The sequence below is a fragment of the Nelusetta ayraudi genome, unplaced genomic scaffold (genome assembly GCF_046127955.1).
Source record: "Nelusetta ayraudi isolate G7.1 ecotype Tasmania unplaced genomic scaffold, CSIRO-AGI_Nayr_v1 ptg000135l, whole genome shotgun sequence".
NCBI classification, from domain to species: Eukaryota; Metazoa; Chordata; class Actinopteri; order Tetraodontiformes; family Monacanthidae; genus Nelusetta; species Nelusetta ayraudi.
In genome coordinates this window covers 20,527,524-20,533,523 of record NW_027466185.1, presented here as the reverse complement: position 1 = coordinate 20,533,523, position 6,000 = coordinate 20,527,524, and positions in this window count along the sequence as shown.

Sequence of the window (6,000 nt, the reverse complement as noted above, 5' to 3'; positions counted from 1 at the left end):
AAGAAATGTTTACTTTCGACACTGAGGGTTTTTTTTTTTTCTCTCCAGTGCGCTGAAAAAAAAAGAAAAGAAAGAAAAGAAAATCTTGACTGTAACAGCGAACACAGTCATACTTGAGCTGGGCCCAGTCGTGGCCCTTCAGGCGCACGTGACATGCACGTCGCTGGACAGCTATTGTCTCTGACTCCGCGGATAAAGTAGGAAAACACGAGCGGCCAGTGCAGCCCTCATCCATCCAGCTCCATGATGTGCGTGGATGATGGGAGGGGGGCGAGGAGGGTCTGTGTCTCGTTTTTTTCTTCTTTGTTTTGTCCAGGAGGAAGTGCAATTACTTGACCAGCGGGCGGAACAATCGAATCCTCTCGAAAGTTAATTTAATATAACAAAAAGAGGCAAATTGCTCCGAACAAAGTGCTGGCTAAAGATTGGCCCGCTGAGCCCCGCCCCAAACCCCCCCCCCCCACCACCACCACCACCCTTCCAGTGAGGGCGGAATAGCTGCTGCTAAAATTTGATATTTGAAAATAAAAACCCACAGGTTTGACACCTGTTGCCATGACTAAAAGCCTCGCTTGTCAGGCCAACTTCACTTTTTCCAGAATTTCTTTTTCTGTGATGCAGATTTTTTAATTTTTTATTTTGAGGTTCCTTGCCATTGGGTCGCAATGAAAATATCAGTAGGCGGGAACAAAGGGTAGAAGAGCGACACGCTCTATCAGGGTGACTTCCTTCGGTCGCTGAGCTGCACAAAGCTGCAATGTTGAAGGTGTAAATACAAAGAGCACAGTCTGACAAATTACATCGATATCTTAAGTTTGTTTACCTAAATCACCTGGTTGCATTAGAAAATCCATCCATCCATTTTCCATACTCGCTTAGTCCCGAGCTCAGGGTCACGGGGGTCTGCTGGAGCCTATCCCAGCTGTCATAGGGCGAAGGCAGGGTGACACCCTGGACAAGTCACCAGTTCATCGCAGGGCCACATAGAAACAGACAACCATTCACACTCACATGCACACCTACGGACAATTTAGAATGTTCAATTGACCTCACATGCATGTTTTTGGAGTGTGGGAGGAAGCCGGAGAACCCGGAGAGAACCCACGCAGACACAGGGAGAACATGCAAACTCCACACAGAAAGTTCTCAGGTCCGGGCCCCGGAATCGAACCCACGACCTTCTTGCTGTGAGGCGGCAGTGCTAACCACTGCGCCACCGTGCATTAGAAAAACTTTTCATTGGTGCTATGCCTCGAGAGCAAAGTGGATCATTTAGTTCATTTGTTGTTGTTTTTTTTTTGTTTAGCTGGGTATTGTGCATCATGAAACTCTGCAAAAAGACAATTATTTTAGGCTAACTCGTTTGGCAAAAATGGCCGTTTTCACATGAGTGGGAAATTTCCCGTAAATTACCAACTTCTTCTTCTTCTTCTTCTTCTTTTTTTTTGCAAAGTGAAACCAAGTTTCTCAAAATGAAGATCTCAAATTGAAAGCTTGCAGGATTTAATATATTTAAAAAATATATATATTTTGTTGAACATGACATCAAGTTTGCAGATCACAGTAAGCTAGAATATAAAACTTGGACAAAGTCGCAGGCCAACATTGATATTTATTGAAAAAATCTTCCTCCAAATAGAACAGCGAACCTTTTTATATGGACCCCAAACAAGTTTTGCTTCAACCTGAATATGGAACAAACAAAGCCTAATACTATACAATAAATAAGTAATGTATGTACATATTGCACACATGCAAAACCTCATTTCAAATATAAAAATAAGATGTATAATAATAATAATCATATGCCTCTTATTTATTTGCAGCCTTCTGATTTAAATTTCAACATTTTTTCAATGAATGATAATAAATTTAAAAATAAAGATAATGTCCTTCAATGAACATCCTGTCCTGATTGACACGCCGAAATACCAGCAAAGCATTGTGGGATTTGTAGTATTAGCGGCACATGTCTAGCGGCCAGGTCTAGTGATTTTGTATTGCCTCATGGGCCAAATATAATTACGCTGCGGGCCAATTTTGGCCTGCGGGCCAGAGTTTGACACCTATGATTTAGCAGGCAGATTTTCGTGCCTCGCTTCCTTTTTCGTAAGCTGCGACAACTTGAGCAGGAACGAGGCCTCTGCAGCCGGATCCCATCCTGTATCGTAGGTCATATCATACGTGGACACTGCAAGTTCAATAGCAACTGTTTATTGGTAACAGTTTCCCCAACAGTTGGCCGTCCATATGGCGCGTTGGCGCCGAAGCTCGCTTCCCTTTATCTCGACTGACAGCCAACGACTGTTTGCTTCTTAAGTGTTGGGCTACCTAGAAAGAACTGACAGTCTGTTTCCCCAGATGCTTGTTTCACTTCCGTATGACTGAATTTAGAGGAGACAGTCGTTCTAGAACAATCTCCGCTCCGACTTGCATGATTTCCCCCCCCCCCCCTGCAGAAGCTGAACGTTTATAAACACAACGTTTATCGGTTTGTGCAGAAAGTGCACTGATGCCTTTGAACCAAAGTTGCGGGAGGTCAAACGTGCTGCAGCGGTAAAGCAGGAATCACGGCCGCCTCAGTCTTCTGTTTTGGTCCCATTCAACAGTCTCAGGCACGTGGAATCATCGCTGCTCTCCATTAAACTCTACAAAAGTATTGTTGACAAAGAAACTAATTATGATCTTTACGTTGTGTATTATTGTGTGCTATTGTTTTCAAATTCCATTCAACTACGAAAAGCCTTCCTTTGGAAATATTTTGAACAAACAAACAAAAGGAACTTTCGCACCTGCTTGATGGGGAAATAATATATTGCGCAACAGCAACAAAAAGGAAAGGTGCATTTCGCCTTCAGAACGAGATCAGATACGGAGTGAACGTCTGCTGTCTTTCTCCACCTCATTTTAAAATGCAAATTAGATTCTGTACAGTCTTAAAAAAAAATGCCTCAAAAAAAGAGGCATTCGCTAAGTTTATTAATTCTCATTATGTTCGCGCCTGCGTCCCTTGTGTTTCCTCTGCAAGGTTTAGGTTCGATATCAGATGTGATTTACTTTTTTTTTTTTTTTATAGATGTAAGCAGCAAAAATCTGATTATAGGCATCAAGGCCTGGTGTCCATCTAAATCCTGTCCGATATATCTATTCTGTAAGCACCTGCACATATATCAATGACAAAAAAAATAAAAGATGTCCTCCGATGATAATCTTTTCTTTGCTACAGCAGTGTACGTGGTAGTCTAGTTATCTAGTCTGGACTGCCACTCACCTTTGTATTTCAATTTAAAAGTTTGCTTAAAATTTCCACCACATTACACTACACTACAGCAGCTTCTTTGCGTCAAATCCTCCAAACGTGCCTCGTCAATCCACGTCTCGTAAACCGTGCCGCTGATGAAACAGGAGCTCTGCAGCGCCGCCGTTGCGACGGCGACGGGAAACTCGGATAGAGCTTCGGGTTCTTCCGATTGCGAATGAGCTTTTTTCCCTGATTCGTATTGGATTTGGATTCATCCGGCAACCTTACAACAATAAGTTTCAAGCATCCCTAAGGCAAATTCTTAAAATCTGTGCGTGTGTGAGAGAGAGAGAGAGAGTGAGAGAGAGAGAGTGTGAGAGAGAGAGAGAGAGAGAGAGAGAGTGTGTGAGAGAGAGAGAGAAAGATTGCGGCTCAGGCCTCCTTTCCAATTTATTCCTCTGTACAAGATTCCCTCTCTCTCTTCCCCGTGCTGACAACTTCGCCGCGAGACCAACTCGGTCGCCCTGAAATGAAGAAAGTTTGACAGGGCTACCATGCATTTTTCAAACCACTTATTGGCATTGCCTCAAAGGTAGCACCTCCCACTGCCCTCCCCTGCAGCTGCTGTACAGCCACATCAGCGTCAGGCTGCGGCTCCCCGGAGGGGCGGGGCCGCCCGCGACTCGGGTGCCCTAATTGGGGCCTGAGGACCCCCCCCAAAAAAACTACCCCACCCCCTCCTCCGCTGCAGCTGCGCTGCCGCCGGCTGACGGCGGGATCAAAACCCTGTGACTAGCCAGGGGTCAAGAGGTCGCCCGATGGCTGTTCAGCACGCGGGGCCGCAGGGCCGACTTATTGTGTGCTTTTTAACTCTTGTGCCTGTTTCGTTTTGCCTCAAAGGGGGCAGTAGGCGATTTTTATCTTTGTCAAATATGAGGCATAAAAAAGTATGCAGGTGAATAATGTGTGTATTCCAAGCTCGAGCAGTGTTATTTCTTAGTGCATAGCGAGTCACATCATTAATTAGCCTTTCAATAGCTGCTTTTCCATTACAGTTTTTCACAAAATTAAAGCGATATTTCTAAAAATTTTGACAAAGTACAATTGCGATTTGGGAGTGTTTCCATTGAATGGTGTCAAGCGCATGAGCCGTAATTCTCGTAAAACTCGTCCCGCGAGATTTACGAGAATTACATTTGCTTTTCTTTCTTTACGTTTGTTTGCTGTCAAGAATGGTTGTTATATTTTTCTCTTTGGAAAAATATTCCGTCTCGTCCTCCTCCGTCCAAACATCACGCGCCATTTTCACTTGAGGTGAACTGGTCACATGACCCCATACATCACATCTGCTGACGTGGAAATGCAAAAAAGTGTTTCCGTGACACTTTTGCGAAATACCTCTATATGGATACATCTGAAAAACCACCTCATGAGAGCGTCAAAACATTTTAGCCATATTTGAGGCTTGGAAACACAGCTAATGTCTCTTTATACCGCGCACGTAAGCGCATGTGACTCTCGCCCACCCATCAGAACAGTTGCCCTTCCACCATGAAAAATGAAGAGAAGCACAACTTCAGAAAACACATGCAAATAGCATTAAAGAGGGCTCCAAATCAATGCTACCGTGAGCTAAAATCATGCTGGCAAATAAACCCACAAGTTCGGAGAGTCGCCTTCTGTTACCGCAGCTCTGTTGCAATCCCGTGTTTCCATGTGCAACTCTTTGCTGCACCACGTTGTTGGTTCAACCCGAACAAGACATGTCGCCTAGCAGGATTTTTTTTTTTTAACCGTTACGTCCCTACTACAGGATAGTCTAAATTAAGATTTAAAGAAGCTCTAGGATATATGTATATATATATACATATATATATATATATATATGTACACACACACACACACACACACACACACATATATAGGTTTTTTTTAATCTTCTTCCTTCAATGGTTTCTGTATTGATCATTTGGTTTACAGATAATGGCTGCGTGGGATCAATACAGGCTGACCATCACATACATCATAATCCTGCTCACCTTTCACAAAGAAAAATCAGCTGTTATTCGGGTCAATCAGACACTTACTGCCAACATTTGTCATCGTAAACCTCGCAGCGGCCGCCGAAATTGACAATCGATGCAACAAAAATAACGCTGAAAAAGACGTCCGAGCCGGAATAGAATTAATTTATTGCCGTCCTCGACGACCAACACCCCCCCGCCCTCATCATAGGCCATTCAACACTTTTCTCCAGGAGTCGGCTGAGCCTTTTACTTACAGCGCATGATTATTGTATTCGCGTCCTGCGGCAGAGAGGTGGAAGGGTGATTTATTTTTGTTTATTCAAATAAACAGTGTCGGTGCAGCGGCCTATGACAAACACTCAATTGAATTGCTATTGTGATAAACAATGCACTGTGTATGCAACCACCTCGCCCTCCCCCCCGCACTTCTTTTTTTTTTTTTAAAAAAGAAATGAGATAGTGTGGAAAATAAATATCAAGTGTTGCTGCGACTTCATTTCCATAAATAAAGGTATGGATGAACTCACATCACCCCAGTAACTGCTGCGTTCTCAGTCCACCCGCAGGGAGAATATATCAGCCCAGAGCCGGAAAGCAGCAAGCCGGTGGTCTACACTCACATATTGTTATATCATCCTAAAAAAAAAAAGAAGAAGAAAAAAAGAGAGCAAAAACTCTGCCTTAGAAGACATCTCACTGTGCTCCGAATCCACTGTAATTTACATATTTTCC